Source organism: Pinus tabuliformis, chromosome 4_2 (assembly GCF_031772625.1).
Source record: "Pinus tabuliformis cultivar Carrire ecotype Pingquan chromosome 4_2, CPIR1, whole genome shotgun sequence".
Lineage (NCBI taxonomy): Eukaryota > Viridiplantae > Streptophyta > Pinopsida > Pinales > Pinaceae > Pinus > Pinus tabuliformis.
In genome coordinates this window covers 449,837,358-449,854,848 of record NC_142304.1, presented here as the reverse complement: position 1 = coordinate 449,854,848, position 17,491 = coordinate 449,837,358, and the positions used below count along the sequence as shown (strand labels likewise).

Here is a 17,491-nt window from a genome sequence, read left to right as displayed (position 1 = left end):
CATTTACCATGAAAAATTTACCAAGAAAAGAAGAAGTCAATTGCCGAAGAAACTAGGCGAATTTTGACTTTTAGGCAAAATTGACAAAAATTTGCCTCATGCGTAGCACCTTGAGCCTGATGCGCAATGCCGCTTCAAGGCTTCTTTTGGAGGCCTTCCACCCATCCAAATCATGCCCATGATAGCTTGTTGGAAAGTTATGCCTGTTTAGTTTCCAGAACACTTTGAATTTCTGATTTGGAGTTGATTTTTCCCTTCAAAAATCAATTCTCCCAAGACCGCTTCCTGTGGGTCCAAAAAGTGGTAGAGAGGGCATTTTTTGATTGTTTTTCGCCCTTTTGGTGGCCAAGATCATATCCAAAATTGATGAAACTTTATGGGTTTGCTTATTTTTTTATGTTGAATCCAAATCTATAAGCTATTTGTCAAGAGGAAGCACTAATTCAATGCGCAGCACCGGTGGTGCTACACATCAGCCAAATTTCCTGTGTTTCTAATTCAAAAGTTGGAAAATGACAAAATTGTCTCAAAATTTGCCCAGTTTTTGCTCAAAGATGCATCATGGGTTACTTTGTTGGGCGAAAGTCACATCAACGAAAATGTTGAGCTTTTCATCCTTTGTTTTTCCTTTTAAGGCCCTCCTTAATCTGGCGTTAAGGTGCTTGATCCTCTTGTTGCATACTCTATTTCGGCTCAAATAATGATGTGCCATATGCCTTAGCATCTTGTTGTCTCTATTTTCTTTCTTCAGAAGGTCCTCAAGGTGGATATTTACCCTTTCAAGTCATATCTCTCTATCATTTACCACTTCTTGTTCAACTGGAGTTAAGAGAACTAGATGCTCTTTACTACTTTGCCTTTGAATTTTTAGCATCTCTAACTCCATTTGGGTTTGTTTATCCTCCTGCTATTTTTTTCTTGCTCTAGATAGTTGATAAGATATCTAGCTCTGGTCACTTTATCATTCAAGATAAGAATATGATCCTCTTTCTCTTTTAAAAGCATGCTTTGATCTAATGATGGGCTTACAAGATCAATTACCTGAGTGTGATGAGGTGGCACATCATCATCATGCTCCTCAAGTTGAAACTCCCTCTCAACACTATCATCAAGCTTTTCTCCTGGGACCTTTCCTTTCCCTTTGATCTATCACTAAGTGTGTCCTCTTCAAAATCTGATTCACTACCTCTTTCCATGCTTGTCTCTATGAGATAATGTGGTGATGATATGGTGAATAATGGATAATAGGTGGGAACAAAAAGGTGAGTATGAAGAGATTTTGTAAATGGAACAGTGGTGATGAGGTGAGGTAGGGGAGTGAGAGGGATGGATAGAGGACCTAGGGTTTTGATGTATGAGCTTAGGGTTTCATAAAGGGATTAGTTTCTTAGGGGAAATAGGTTAGGGAAAATGGGATCAAGGGGTAGATTTCGGGAAAATGAAAATGGGAAAATGAAGACAAGTGACAAGAGCTAGAAATGGTGAGAAATTTGGTAGGAGACAACTAGGGTTTTGAGTTTTAATATGCTAAAACCACAATTATCGCATAAAAACCCTATGTGAGATCAAAAGTGAGGTTACTTACTTGATTAGAAGAGAAATGCAGCAATGATGGTGATTAGAGGTGAAGTTTGAGGGTTTTGAAGTGTTACTGGCCAATCTGCAGCACCTGCTCACCAATGTGTAGTTCCTCTCTGATGCACAGTGCTAGTGTAAATTAACACAAGAGAGAACTACCTGATGCGCAGCGCCCTTCTGATGCGCAATGCCGAGCTACCAATGCACAATTCCATTTTGCAGACTAGTTTTGGAGGCCTTCATAATGTCAAATTGAGTGTGTGATAGCTCGTTGGAAAACTTGTCGAGTCTACTTTCCAAAACATATTTAATTATTCAATTTGGAGCTCGTTTGTCCTATCCAAAGTGAAATCTCCCAAGACTAGTCAAAATGTGCAGAATGAGACTACCTGAATGCAGAGTGTTGTTGCAGTGAACTTTTGAAGGTCTTCCTCAACTCGAAATTAAGCTCATGATAGCTCATTGGAAATCTATTTGTGTCTAATTATTAGTTGAATCATCAAGAAAGTCATTTGGTCATCCTAGCTAGGAGAAAAAATTATTTTCCCAAGGTCACTCCAGAGGTGCAACAACTCTCCTGAGGAAATGATATTTTTGACATTTCTCCCAAACCATAAAACTTGTGTAAAAACTAGAAGAGGTTTTTCTTTTTGCATCATTGATGGACAAAAATATCTCTCACGTTTGTCAAATTCTTCTTCTCTTTCTCAGAAACACATTTTGAAGAAAAATCGTTCCTTATGTGTGATGAATGGCTTGTTCCTTTGAATGACTTCTCGACAAATGGTGGAGACTTTATGTTTGATGATATGAGATGGCCTCATTCCTTCTGAAATCTCTCATTCCTCCTCTACTCAGATATATCCGCTCCCATAGCCAACCCTAGCATAGTGGGAGAGGAAATTAGGGTTTTTTCTCGTTTTCTTTTGCAAGCAGATTGGTGCTCAAGATGACTTGATTTTTACAGTGGCAAGTGCTTGGCAATGTCACTAGGTGACCAGGAGCAGCATGTGAACATTTATTACATATAGAAACCATAAAATTACATCCAATTACATGAAATGAAATGATAAAAATACAAATGCTCTGTTTTACTTCAAAACAAGTTTTGAGGTTAAAGAGCTTTATTAAGCTTACAAAAAGGTAAATTATGATTTTATGAACTGTGTTAACCTCCTCATGTGTGTGCTAACCCTTTTATTCATTTTGCATGACCATGGTGAAAAAGCCTAAGACCTAATGAAACTAAACCCTAGGACTGCTTTTTATAAATGAAATGAACTGAAATGATTATGAAACAACTGAAAATATATGTGAAACAGCTCAGCAGGTATATAACATGAGGGAAAAATGAAATGCAACCCTATCATGAGTTGATCCATGACCTAATGGATTGCAACTTATCAGAATGGGACACCTAATATGAAATGAAAAAGAGCAATTTGATCACTGATGGCAGTGTGAAACCACTCACACTAACAGAATGGTTATACTTCCTTAAACACTTTTTCATTAGATTAATGGATGATTATAATTATTGAGCTTATTAGAATCTTTAGGGTTATATCTTTTGATCATATTCATAGGGAATTAAATTGAAAGGATGACATATTATCCAAAATGGGAGTGGGCTGAAGTTCTAGATATTAAATGGTCTCAAAGGTGTTTGCTAGGATTTTTCAACAAGGTTACTCGATCCCAATACAATAGAGCTACATTGGATTTGTTAAAAAGTGAAAACCACCACGTGTCACCGAGTGGGTCATTGATGACTACCTAGAGGAATTAGACCGTAGTAATCATGGAGGTCAAAACTATAATTGAAGAAATAACAACATACAAGTATCAATTCACACTAGAATTCATCCTCTCATAGCGAAGCGTTTTAAATAACAAGAAGTTGATTCGATGAAGCCAATGAAACTAGGAAGATCCTTATCAACCCTTGAAGAAGTTAAGAATATATTCACAAGGACGATGAGTATTTCATCCAATAATTAAAAACTGAAAGGCATGCTATTTTTTATTTCAGGGAATAATTTATGGAGAAACACAAGATCATGACTTGAGTTACACTTGAGATGTACTAAAATTATTTCCACTATAACCCAAGAGTATATTATATATGTTGCAAGTTTATAATAATAACGCGTGATTTAGCAAGGGTCAATACGAGTTGAAATACACTTGTGGGGTGGTTGCACTCGTTCAGGGCAACTACCCTTCCCAATTGAAAGTCAGGTTCTTTTTTACTTCAAGGAAAACTTTATAGAGAAACCTGACATTGGTAATTCATCAGATTTATTTGAGCTACACTTGAGATGAAATGGAATGATTTCCACTATAAACCAAAAGTATATCTAATATGCTACAAGTATATACTAATAACTCATGATTTAGCAAGAAGGGTCAAGAAATTTGGAGATACACTCATGGCGTGGTCTTACTCCTTGGAGGCTTCTGCCTTTCCAGTGTTATAATGATAGGCCAAATGTCTCATCAAGAATTTGAACCTAGGTGTGGAAATGAAGAACGAACCAAATGCTACAACATTAAAAATAACCAATTAAACCAAACAAATTACTCTTTTTCTATTAATAATCCTTTTTACCCTAATTTATTAACCCTCATCCAAATTTCTCCTCAACGTTATGTTGGACAAACCCCATAAGGTGAATTTTTTTCTACTTTAACTATTACCCCTTCTTTCTATTTAATTTGATTTCACTCTCTTTGCATGGAATGGAGTATTATTTTTCCTATGTTCACTCAAAACTTCAAATACAGATTCAAAGTTTTTTTTAAAGCAACAATAAATGATAACACAAACACTAAATATGCTAAATAGAGACAGTTTCCTCAAAGCCACTAACACTTAATCACCCCATTATAAAAATTGTTTGATAGCCTTAAAGTTGGGCCCTAACTCCTTCTTTGTGAAGAAACAATATCACACTAAAAAATTGAGGGAGGATATGGTATAGAGCAACAATGGTGTCCTATGACCACACAATATCTTAGGAAATAACCCGCATAGCCCTGGCAGGGGATGATGAAGTGTTGGGGATTGGCCTCACAATGATCACTGTGAGAACATGGTGTTGTAGAGTACTGTAATATGAACGATGGCATCATATGATCATGAAATATCTCAAGATATGACCCGCATAGCCCTCGCAGGGGATGATATCATGCTGGGGATTGGATTCATAGTAATTGTTGTAAGAACATCGTTCAAATTATAGTCTCATTTGAAAGGCCTTTAAAGCATACAATGTATGCATGTGTTACCAATAGCGAACTTGAGGTCACTCCTCCCACATTAGCAGTACTGTGGCGGTGATAGGGAGAATTGAACCTGTGAACCGTAGTAGGTCGAGCATTTGGTTATAGTCACAGGAAAGGTTTATCTGACTACCTCTATGGAGAGTAGCAGGAGGAATGACAGCGAGGGCATACTGAGGATGCACAATTAAAGAGACAATGTCGTGGTCTTTGAGAAGACACCGATGGTAAATTTTGTGAGTATGTTATATTTTCCATCTATTTTTCCATTAATTTCAAACTAAATTTTGATTTTTGTGCTTTTGGATTGAATTTTGAGTCTTGTTCTTTGGGATTCGAACTCATGACCTATGTTAGTATTGTGGAAATCCCAATTTGAATTGAACCAGAGTGTAGAAAAATTATTTATTGGATGATTTTGTTCTTATAATTTGAATTGGTGACCTCTGGTGGGAGTTTAGAACCAGGAAGGTCTTGCCTATGGGTTGTTTTGTGTTAGAGCATGTATTACTTAAATCGTGAGATTCAATCCATGTCTTCATTGTGACTAAATTAACATATGCCTTTAAGCTTAAAAAAATAGGGATGGCTCAAATTGATACGATAATTTTAATTCCACTGAATTAAATGTGAAAAAAAACACTTTGAGGATTTTTATTAAAACATTAGTGATTGAATCATCTTGTTTTCAATGAGTTATGTGGGTTTGTGGCCTCAATAGATACAATTTTAGGTCTGTTATTTTTGTTGGTTTTAAACATGCTTTCAGATTTTATTGATAACATATACACAACTACCATATTAACAAAAAGTGTAGGGTAATAATCGCTAGGGTAGGTCATTGTGCCAGGGGTAGAAACTATTTTGTCTTGAAGGATCCAAAATCAAATATCAGAGACGGGTTTGTAAATAAGGATATGGATGCTATCACATGCAACTAGGATTCTTAAGGAGAGACACATTAAGAAGATAGTTTGACCACGACATGCACAACCTACAACCAACCTAAGAAATGCCAAGAAAAGGTCAGTAGCAAGATAAAGTAGATTTTTTCAACAGTTGAATAGGCATGAAGCCTTGATAGTTAATTGTGAAGACATTTTGATTGTAGAGCTTGGCCCCAATCTATCTTCTTTGATCCTGTATTTCTAAAATTAAGATAATTCCTTGTATAGACATGGAAATTTTATATATACCTAAGTTGGACTGTAGATTGAACTAAGCCTCCCGATATTCAAGGCTCTAATGGTGAGGAAGAAAGAAGACATTATTTTCATTTTGGCTCAACCATGTTGAAGTCCCCACAAATCAACCAATTGGCCTCTGATATCTTTTCAGTTATTCAATGGAAAAATATTGCACATTCCAAAACATCATTTGGAGCATAGATGTTGGCAACCCCTAACATATGTCCATCTAGTTGAAACAAAATCTTGGCCAATATTTAGATAGTATATATGCCCTAGTATGTAACACAACTATAATGTTTTGTTGACAGCAACAATGCTAAACTAGAACTTTTCCCTTTTTGGGCTTTGATCTATATACCTTGGCACTAGATTAGATGAAATTAAGTGAAGTCTTGAGCTAAAATATTACCAGTTTCACTTCTTACAGTTAGACTATGTCTAGGCTATGAACAAACTATCATAGATAACAGACTATGCCCTTTCCACTGGCATCCAAAACATCACAAAAGCTCACTGAGAAGGCTTAAGTTTGGGGTGAAAGAGAAACAACAACCCTAATGTTGTTTCCATATTTGGTATCCACCCCATTAAACTATTTTAGAATCCTGGATGAATTAAAGGTTAGAGTTTGTGTGGAAGACTCCACATTTTGAGGAGCAAAGCGTGATTAGCATAGGGCTATAAGAGTCAAAGGGGCTTTAGGGCGGGTCAAAGCCCCTTCTCTTGTAAAGGGATGGGATTATCTAGAATATTTTGAGCTCTGTCTATGGTTTGCGGACCATGGTATTGTAACGGTTAAAGCATATATAAAGGGATGTTTTAGAAAGTCTAAGGCATTGAATGAATTCATGAGATGATATGTCTTTGAGTCTATGTTTGTGGGATCTTTTTGTAGTCAGGCAAAGGGGAAGGCTCCTGTAGTTGTGTGCGCAAAGACCTTGGTAAGTCTGTAGTTGTGTGGGCAATCCCCTGCAGTTGTGTGCGTGGGGTTAGAAAGTTTGTATCTGGGAAGACTTCACTAATAAAGAAGAATTTTGAGACAAATATGTGTATTTTATTCTGTTCATGTAGTTTCTTTGTCTTAGACTCTTTATGGATTTTCTTTACATATTTCTTCTACAATTTCATCACGAAGGTTCAAATACTGTTTTATATGATGAATAATACATGTTAAACGAGTTATGCACGGACAAAATTTTTTTAAGTAGAAAAACGCTCTATGACTGTAACAATAAGGTTAATGGTTTGCGAAGGTCAGATTAATCCCTAAAATGTTGGAAATGTTACATGCACACTGTATAGTCCCTTTGGATGTAGAAACCTAGTTCTAGCATCCCCCAATATCGCCTCAGGTGAGATTGCAGTCTATGCGAGTAGGTCATTGCAGAAAGGGCCAGTGGTATAGGGTTCTGTTGGCTAGTGCAGCTAATTGTGAACCTGGGTCTAAGCCTTTGAAGCCAACAAATGTTCTGTTTCTGGGACTAGGATGTATCTGAGGGATGTGTGATGTTGCAAAAGACTAGGAAAGAGATCCAAAATTGGGTAGAAAGGAAGTTGTATGAATTTGCAACACAAAAAAAGAAAAGATCTGTGCCAATTGAAAGAAGGGTGTTTATAGAGGTATACCTATACAAAAAAACATGATATATTTTTTTCATCATTCCCTAATAATCTTCATGAGTGGATTTCAAAGCTAGTGGCAAATGATCCTTGTTGGAAACATGATGATCCTATTATGTGGACCACAGAGTTGATTAAGCAACTTAAGTTGTCTAAAAATAAGGTCACAAGAATTGTTGATTACTAGATCAATAGTATCCTCAGAGGCTTCATTACTAAATTTGCAATTGACACAGCAATATCCTATAGTGAAGATGAGCGTAAATTTTTCAAAGGTCCATGAGGTAAGTATCTGAATTTCTTAAAGTTCTCGATTAAGATGTTGTTATTTGAAAAGGGTGTTATGCCTATAGGTTGATGTCTAAAAGAATCCATACTGGATCTATGTGAAGAGGAAAAATATTCAGAACGTATCGTGACAAATTTATTGAGGGTGGGTACATTGCATTATTAGGTGAATTAGATAGTGAAGAAGAAAGGAGAAACCCTAGTACACGTAGAGGTACGATGTAGTCAGAAACTCAAGGCACATATTGGATTTCTCACTTGTCCACACCACCTCCACCTTCACCTCCACCTCATACACCTACATCTCCACCTCCACCTCCACCTCCACTATTCGACATGGCTAATGCAGTGAAGATTCCTATGTTTAAGGGTTACGGATCAAAGGATCCTGATCAATTTGGTTTGTCGCAGATGCTATGTGGAAATTGTAGTAGATAAATGATGATGATATGAAGAAAGCACAACTTATCACAGTACTGCAAGACAAAGAACTACCATGGTATATTAAGTACAATAAACAAATCTAGATGCTTCATTATCTGCGAAGAAGAATGCATTGAATATAGAGTTTAAAAAGCCCAACTCACAGTCATAGTGTATTACTGAAATAAAATTAATTAACCAAGTTGTTAATGAAACATCCTGGCATGTAGATCAGAGGTTAATTCTTTTAATGGGACAAGCCAATTTCTAGGTCTCTAACAAACTACAGAAAGAGTGGTATATAGATGCACTATTGTCACATCACAGGTTACCATTATCACAATGAAATATTGGGATGTAGGTAGAAGTATTATAAATCATGATGAAATTATAAGCTTCACCAATACAAGACACTCACATAGGGGTTCAGTAGATATAGTCATAGTTGGAAAGCTTGCATATGGAATAGTAAGACCTAAAGAAAGGAAATGACGTTCAGTCTGAGATGTGCTGAGGAGTATGGTACCTAAAGTGTAAAAAGGAAGGACACTGTAAGGACTAGTGTCCTATCTATCCTGAGTATTTAGCTGGTGGAGGTACCAATCCTTTGTAGACAGAGCCTAGTACTAGACCAAGTACTAGACCGAGCATATGGTATAGTATTTTCCAAGTTGTAGGCCATCACCCGACTGATCAATTTTATTTTCTATAGAAACATGTACAGTCACCGAAATAAATATTTTGTAAGTCTTTTCGATCAGTAGGACATGATGAGAGCCATTGTGGTAGGTATGACTTGATGATATATCAAACTTCAAGATATATGATGCAAGATGAAGGTTGCACCCATGAAGATAATGGTTCACCTGCGTTCATGGAGGATTTCAAGATTGAGGATGTGGTCGAGGAGGAGGTGCTAGATGAGGATGAGGTTAGATCATATGCTAAAATTGTGGCAAAGATGGAAATTATGTGTGAGATTTTAAAAATCCCACTCACCCTTCATGTTAGTATTGTAGACAGTTTGACCATGTGATAAAATATTTCCCTATTTTAATTGCTAAGATGCAAGAAAAGAAGAATTAGCAGCCTACATAAAATATCCAAATGATATTATTCAAACCACGTGAGGATGATTAGACCATTAATATAATGACACCAAGTGGTGAAACTAAAAAAGAAGATATAGTAGAAGGTAAATAGCTTGTGACTGATACATGGGTTAGGAAGTTAAGAGAAAAGAGTATTGGGTTCGATCTGCGGAAGGAAAAGGAAACTTTCTTGGAGGTGTAGAAGAGTTTCAAGGAACAATGAGCTTTGACATCAAAGATGCAAACACAACTAGTATGAAGAAAGAAAACTCCTGAAGTAGGTACTATGATGGAGAACCCTGATTCGATTGTTTTGAAGTCCTCTATGGAGATGTGTATGAAGTTTCTAAGGGACTGGAAAGAAGTGGAATGGTTGCAAGAATTGATTGACAATTGTGCCAGTAAATAGAAGCCACAACCTGAACAACATGCAGTAAAAAAGGTCAACAAAACTAAGAAAAGAATTGGTTGACAAATGCAATTAACTATGCAAATTAGTGAATTTGAAATGGATCAAGTAATTATGTACTTGGGATAAGATGTGAATGTATTACCAAAGAATACTTGGGAGCGTATGGGGAAACCAAATTTGTAATGGTGACCAATTCAGCTGCGCATGGACAATTAGTAGAAGCTTATCTCGATCGATTGATTATAGGGCATTTTTGTAGACATTGAAGGAGCAAGCGTGATGACATATTTTGAAGTTATTAAGATTTTGGATGATAATGATTCATACTCGGTGTTACTTGGAATCTATTGGATTTTTGATATGAATGACAATCAATCTAAAAAGGAGAAGTATGGCATTTGAAAATAACGGTACCAGGTTCATTGTTCCGGTGGATCCCTATGAAGGTTCACGATATACAGAACCCATCCATGAAGAATATGGTGATGAATATATTGACCACATCTACAAGTTAACTGCACATGACAAGGATTGGATTAAACCCACCAAAGATGGATGGATAAGCTGGGAGAAGGATAATTCATTTCATTTAGATGAAGAGGAAGAACTGGAGAACTTGTAGAAGCAGTTGCATGAAGTTTCTACTTTGTGGTATAATAGAATGGAAAAATATCTTCATTACATATCGACCGAGGTACATAACTTACCATATTATAATGGAATAGGTAATGTCAATTTATTTTTAGATGAATTTGAAAGGAATGTACTGGAAGAATAGTGATTCCAAGCCTTGGATATAGCCTTGACGGCTAGGCCAATGTGATGGTGGGGCACACATAAGGATAATATAGGAGATTGGTGGGAGTACCAATGATTGATGAGGCTCAAGTTTGGTCATGCAAACATAAGGATCATAGGTAATTACACTGGCAAGGATGATCCTTAAGATCATTTGTCTCATTGGACTAAGGCATGGGGTGAAGAACCTCGACCAGAATGGGTACGTATATTTGTTCACACTTAGGATGTGGTACCAATGAATTGGTATCTTGAAACAGAATTGTGCCATGGTACCACTAATTGGAATAATATGAAGGACAATTTTAGATTGATCTTTACGTTTGAGGGTGGTTTTTACTGTATAGATGATGCCCTTCAAGAAATTTGAGCAGCAATTTTTGAGACACCTAATGAGCTGATGACTTGGGTACAACCCGACTGGAACGCATAGTTGCAACACGCACTAGAATGCTATAATACGACTGATGGGGAGGGTGAGGAAGATCCATGAAATATTGATATTCCTAAGTTAGAGGGACAACGCACAGTGGTAGGACTCGATGTTGAAATACTCGATGTAACGTAGCCTATTAAGACGAGGCATGCCAACATTTTCTTAGAGGCAAAGCCCAAGTTAGCGTGCATAGGAGATTACTAGGATAAAGATAGAGTAGGAAAGGTCCCCAAGTTACTGCATGAGTACCATGAGATGTTTCTAAAAAAGCTCATGGAGTTAAAAGGAAACATAGGAGACCTAGGAATCATGAAAATCATTTTGAAGCTATATGTGAAGCCTGTATAGGCTCAACCCAAAATACAAGGAGAAGGTAAAGGAGGAACTTGAGAAGATGGTCGAAGCTGGCATAATCGAGCCTGTGCAAGAATCTGACTGGGTGAGTCCAATGGTGGTATAAGAGAAAAATACCAAGGGAGAAATAATGATCTATGTCAATTTAAGGAAGATGAATGATGCATGCACACATGACCTGTTCCCAACGCCATTCACAGATGGAGTTTTAGAAAATGTAGGAAGAAAAGAGGCTTACTCCTTTACAGATGGGTTTTCCAGGTACTGTCAGATTAAGATTGCACTAGAAGGTAGGAGTAAGACCACCTTTGCTACTAAATGGGGATCCTTTCAATATATAGTTATGCAGTTTGGTTTGAAGAATGCACTGGAAAAATTTTCCAGAGTTGTCATCACAACGTTGAAAGAATTCTTTCAGAAGTTTCTGAAGGTTTATATTGATGAATGGATAGTCTTTGGACTGTTAAAGAAACATGTCTCGAGATTGCGCTTGATGTTGGATATCTACAGGAAGTATCAAATCTCATTAAACCTAAAAAAGTGTATTTTTGTGTACCTTATGGAATTTGACTCGGACATGTTGTTTGTAAGAGAGGGCTGATGGTAGATCCTGCAAAAATCAATGTTATTATTAATTTGGATCCCATACACATAGATCACTACATCGATGGAGGAATTACTAAATAAATATGCCACCTTCTATTGGGACGATGAGTGTCAGAAGAGCCTTGATGTTTTAAAGGAGAAAATGGTCACTACGCTGATCCTAGTGTTTCCATATTGGAAGAAGGAGCTCCACATTCATGTCAATGCATTATGTATAGCTTTGGGAGTTGTCTTAGTGTAGTCAGGGGAGGGGGATATTGATCACCCCATTCTGTTTGTGATTCACAAATTTTCTAAGGTAGAGAGGAATTATTCCATGACAGAATGAGAAAGTTTGGCTATGGTGTACACGCTGCGGAAATTTAGGCATTACTTGTTGGGTGCGCACTTAAAGATGTTCACAGACCATTCCATGCTGAAATACTTAGTGAACAAGCCTATAATGGGCAGGGGTGAGATTTTCATATGGCTATTGTTGTTTCAAGAATATGATTTCGAAATAATCATCAAGCGAAGATGACTGAACGTTGGGCTAGACCATCTATCTGGGATTGAGAATGATGAAGAATCGACCAACATTGAAGAAGGATTGCTTGATGCGTAACTCTTCCCAGTAAGGGTTGTTGATGAACATTTTGCAGATATTATTTACTTTTTAACTACCAGACTAGCTCCAACGAAGTATACAATGCAATAGAAGAAAGAACTATTAGTCAGAGTGGTCGATTTTTCTTTGATTATTGGGCATATGTATAAAATGGGCCTCGAAGAAATATTGTGTAGATATGTTCCTAAGCATGAATGACACAGTATTTTGGTAGAAGCACATGGAGGTGTTGCAGGAAGGTAGTACACAGGCAGAGAAACCATGCAGGAAATTTTCAGGGCAGGACTATAGTGGCCCATGATGAAAAAGGATTCTAAGGAATATTGTAGTTCATGCGATATTTTCTAGGGGGCTAGAAGAACATCATGGAGAGATGAATTTCTTATAAATACACAAGTTACTTTGTAGGATTTTGATAAGTGGGAAATTGACTTTGTGGGGCTGATCAATCCATGAGGCAAGAAGAATGGTGCATGCTACATTATTACTGCGACGGATTATCTAACCAGGTGGGCTAAGGCACAATCGATAAAGGACTGTAGCACTCACACTTTTACACACTTCATCTTGGATTATATATTTTCGAGGTTTGGGTGACTGAATATCCTCATGAGTGATAGAGGAACACACTCCCTCAACAACAATATTGAAGGATTAACATAAGAGTTTCAAGTACATCACCAGAAGAGCACGCCTTATCATCCTCAGGTGAATCACACGGTTGAACATTTTAATAAAATTTTGGAGAGTGATCTGATGAAGGTGTGAAATTTCAACATGAATTATTGGGATGTGTGCATACCCGCAGTGTTACGGGCGTACATGAATGCTTGCAAGAAGCTGATAAGGCGGACTCTATTTAGACTAATGTATGTATAGGAAGTTGTAATGTCGATGGAATATATAGTACCAAGTATTAGAATCACAATAGTCATGAATATCATAGACAATGATGTTATCAAAGAAAGATTGGAACAACTGCTCGTGCTAGAAGAAGATCATTTTTTTGCAGGATTTCACCAACAAGTACATAAAACCCAAGAAAAGGCATGGCATGACCGACATATTAAGCAATAAACTTTTGAGAATGGAGATTTCATTTTCATGTATGATAGTAAGTTTGTGCAGTTCCCTGGTAAGTTCAAGATGCATTGGCTAGGCCTGTACATTATCATGTATATCTCGGATGGCTGAGTAGTTCATCTCGTGAAGCTGAATGGAAAATTATTTATTGGGTGAGTAAATGGTAGTAGGTTGAAAATCTAAAGGGATGATTCCATACCTGGGAATGCTCGATGACTATATGAATGGAGGATAGTCTTAGTGCTACAAGTAGTTGGAAGGAAGCACATGACTCTAAAGTACTCTGCCAATGAAGGACCTTGTCAAAGAAGAAGGGTTTCACAACATTCGGGAGGATGGCATAGGTGGAGGAAGCTATGACGAAGAAGGGGTAACTGAGTTGTAGGGAGGTATCTGACATAGCTCGTCCAAAATATGACCGTTCGGGTTGATTTCATAGGGAAATTTCGGTTAAAAAGAGTGGGGGAAACACATTTAGGGAGCATATAAGGGAAAATCTACTGCCAAATCCGCATTTATGAGGAGGATCTAGAAGGGATTGGGTGGTTTGAATTTGAAAAAGGTTATAAATATGGCACCCCGCTCCACATTCAGACACTTTATTTATTGAGAATTCTCTATGCGATTTTGTGCCTAAGTGTGAGTGGATAATTTTGATACATGTATAATTGGGGTTGGAAAGAGCTTGAGCAAGATTTTCTGAGTCAATGGCTAGAATCCATCATTAGCGCTTCACATCTGGCACATACTACTGCACCAAGATCACCAAGGACTAAGCGTACTACTGCAACAACATCGACCAAGAAGCAGAAGAAGCCCCAAAGGACCCCGATTATGTAATCAATGAGTAAGATCGCCACAGAACAATGGAGTAAAAGGAGAATGGATACACATTAGAAACTGATGGAGCCTAAAGACATGGATGAGGAAGAAATAGTTGGCGGATTTGAGGATATCAGTACATACGAGGTGGAATCAATCTCTAGGTTTCCACACTATATGCCACCGACTAAGAAAATACGAAGGTGAAAAAGGACCTGAATTCTATCAAATACAAGATATTTACCCCCTAATACTAGAGGAAGAGCCGATTAAGGGAGAGTTTTTGAACAAGGTGAGACAACTATGAATGGAGGATTTGGATTTTAATGATCACTACAATCATCCCCAATTCGAGCCCATCAAGTACCTCAAATCTATTTATCATGAAGAAGTTCGAGTGACAGAGGGTGAGCCAATGAAGTGGGTAGTTGGGATTCAACACGTTGGGTTGTTGAATATGCTTTATGTTCCACACTTTGGGTCTAGCAACATAAACACAATCTATGTGCACTAACTATTGGCTTTGGTACATGATCAATGTCTATGGCTTGGAATGCTAATCTCGATTGACAATATGTTAATCTGAAGGATTACTACGCTGCCTCACCAACGAGTGAACCTCGAAGATGCATTTGTTTGGAAATCTTAGGAGGAAAAGATGACCGATCAGATGAAGAATGACTTTGGCTTAGTAAATAAGTATGAGGGCTATCCTATTCATTCTATTAACGATGAGGTTGTGAGTTCTTTCGCATTCATTGTTGGCTAGTAAGATCACGAGGAAGTGTTAGGTGGACGAAGTGTTGGCCCCAGTTGTATCCTTGGTTGCACAATGAAGTAAGGGGATCTAGCTTAATTGGGTTGGGTATATATGTCAGGAGTTTTTGGATGACTAATGAGAAGTGCAGGAGGAACGGAAGCCATTCAACCATGCATGGATATTACTCTTAATCACATTGGTAGCATGATGAACACTGGAGGATTCGCAGTTCCCAAATTTGAAACCTGATGTGTGTGGAACCAATATAAGGTGATATTGACAAAGGCCCAATAAGGCCTTAAACAATTGTAAGTTCTGACGAGCGTGATCCAAGTGAGCACTGTTCAGGCAAGCGTGAATCAAGCAAGCATAGTTCCTTCAAAAATAGAGCTTACTGCAGACCTCCAAGCAGTCCATTTTCCAGAAGGATCACTACATGTTGAGGTTGTAGAAGAAACGGAGAGAACATAAAAATTAAACAATCTGAGCCTTAATCTTGTGGCAACCTGATTCGAAAACGTAAAAAGGTATTATAGACTTTATGTGAAGTTTTCTTATGGTACTTAGTGCAATGGATTGAAAAGATTGTGAATAACATAAACATAGAAGCAAATTGAAACATAAACATACACATCAATGCAACAACAATTTGATAACGAAGTTCACCAAACTTCCTAGCTGCCTCTCCGGGTTCTTAGCTTCCAGTGCAACAACTTTATTAGTCTTCAAAATTCTTTTATAGACATGAGCTCAAAAATAGGGACTGAAATGAGAAAAAGTATTTCACCATTGCATTTAGCTCGAAATTTCGAGTCAAACGAGTATGAACTTGCCCATATTTGGCCTCCATAACCTCCAAAACCCCTGGAATGTGCAAAACCACCCCTGCCTTCTGCAAAACCACTTTCTGCTAACAAACACCACCCTCTATCCAATGGAAACCACCTCGGTCCATGCACCTTGGATTTGGCGAGTTTGGCTCTACAAAAGGTTAAAAGGATTTTGGTTTGGCTCTGTTTCAAGTCCGAACGTATGGGCATATTAGCTGACCTGAAGGTGTAAAGGCGTGGCATGTATTACAATGTTGGAGGTCGGGAGGTCAAAACCCCCGCCCGACATTCCGTCGTTTTGATATGGATTGATATACATATATAGTAACATATTTCCACACTAAACTTTGGGTGATATGTATCTCCGCACTCCGTTGGCTTATACATTGGATATATGGTAATATATACCATATATGGTTGTCTGTTGTAGTGGATGGGGGATAATTTTGTAACCAAATAAGGGGTCTGACAGCCATGGGGTTGACCCCAATCGTCAACCCTTTTTTCTGGCACCTTCAATTTCGCAACGATAAATATAAAATCAACAAATCCGTTAACAAGTACCTCGGTAGCTCGACCGGTGAGCAGATTCCAGTGTAGTTTTGGTAGTTCTAGGAGGTCAGGGGTTTGACTCCCCTTGACCCCAAATTTTTGGGATTTCATGCCAACATTTGGGAAATCCGGGCTAACACGTGTCAGCACCAAATTGGCCCATTTTATCCAATCACGTGCCACCACGCCACTGCTCCTGCTGACATCATCTGTTACGGGTGGCATGTTCCCACAATGCCACGTGTCCTACTAATGTCACCCTGCATTGAGTGTTGACTTTGAATTTGACCTGTTGACTTTGAATTTGGCCTATTGACTTTGAATTTTTTACTTTTGTGCCATTTTCCCTAATTTTTCCCATAAACTTTCACTGGAAATAGAATCTTCATCCAATCTCGGATTTACGCACCGTTTGCACCATTGGAATTGTATTGACGAGAAATTTCATTTCATTCAAATTTCAACTACGTTTGAAGACTTTAATCTGTAGGAAAAATTGAATCCATTTTGGATCACTCCTCCCCACTGGAAGCTTTTGGACCACCAAAAGTTTAGTTTTAGCTATCGGGTAAGTGAGGATAAATTTCCTTCACTTTCCCAATCTCGATCCATCGTGATTTACTTGGATTTGTACCTTTGAGTCAAACTTGAACATACTCAATATTTCCTCGTCGTGAAGTCATTATCCTCCTGTGAAGAACTGTCCCCCTATATCTCATTGAGATACTCAGGTGAAGAATATTTGATGGAAGGTAA

General features: G+C 37.8%; 1 pseudogene; it reads right to left on the bottom strand.

Annotated features, from left to right (window-relative positions):
- The window catches only part of LOC149169902 (3-ketoacyl-CoA thiolase 2, peroxisomal-like), a 112,665-nt pseudogene extending 95,705 nt beyond the window's left edge, over positions 1-16,960 (bottom strand).
- Between the last annotated feature and the right edge of the window lie 531 nt (positions 16,961-17,491).